This window comes from Oryza glaberrima, chromosome 11 (assembly GCF_000147395.1).
Source record: "Oryza glaberrima chromosome 11, OglaRS2, whole genome shotgun sequence".
In the NCBI taxonomy this organism is placed as follows: Eukaryota; Viridiplantae; Streptophyta; class Magnoliopsida; order Poales; family Poaceae; genus Oryza; species Oryza glaberrima.
The window spans coordinates 9,926,620-9,927,465 of record NC_068336.1 but is presented as its reverse complement, the minus strand read 5'-3'; the positions used below and the strand labels follow the sequence as shown (position 1 = coordinate 9,927,465).

The 846-nt window shown below is 53.4% G+C and overlaps 1 non-coding gene across 1 annotated transcript; it reads right to left on the bottom strand.

The window, feature by feature from the left end:
- Positions 1-459: 459 nt before the first annotated feature.
- On the bottom strand, positions 460-566 carry LOC127756092 (small nucleolar RNA R71). Its single transcript, XR_008013134.1, has one exon. It is a non-coding gene; the product is annotated as a small nucleolar RNA R71 (small nucleolar RNA).
- Between the last annotated feature and the right edge of the window lie 280 nt (positions 567-846).

Below are 846 nucleotides of genomic sequence, written 5' to 3'. Positions count from 1 at the left end.
TTCTTCCGGAGCGTCAGGCCGCGAGTCGTTGCTTCGCAGAACACTCTACCGACAGGGAAACCAACCGTACCAGCGCCACCAACCTTCAAGATTGTGGCCAGCAAGACTCTTCGCGACTTCACTGCTCCCTCTGTTGACAATGTGGTCGTCGGGCCGCAAGTCAACATAGGAGATGTGGATTTCGACTTGAAGTCCAGCCTCATTACGATGGCGCAGGCTAGCCCGTTCTGTGGCAAGCCTAATGAGGATGCCAACGCTCATCTGCAACAATTCCTGGAGATATATAGCACGTACACTATCAAGGGAGTCAGTCCTGACGCCGTCAGGCTGTGACTGTTTCCGTTCTCCCTCCTCGGGAGAGCGAAGCAGTGGTTCTATGCCAACCATGCTGCTATCAACACCTGGGATAAATGTTCTACGGCATTCCTCTCGAAGTTATTCCCGATAGGCAAAACCAACGCCCTTCGTGGACGAATTTCCAGTTTCCAGCAAACAAGGGACGAGTCCATTCTAGAGGCATGGGAACGACTGCAGGAGTATGTGGCCGCTTGTCCTCATCATGGGATGGACGACTGGCTGATCCTGTAGAACTTTTACAATGGGCTCACCCTAATGTCCCGTGATCACCTGGACGCGGCAGCTGGAGGAGCGTTCTTCTCTAAAACGGTTCAAGGAGCTGTTGAACTCATAGAGAAGATGGTCTCCAATATGGGATGGAGCGAGGAACGGCTCCAGACCCGTCAACGAGGCATGCACACCGTCAAGGAGACGGAGTTACTTGTTGCTAAGCTGGACCTCCTCATGAAACGCTTGGACGACCACGAGAAATGGCCACAAGGCACCGTC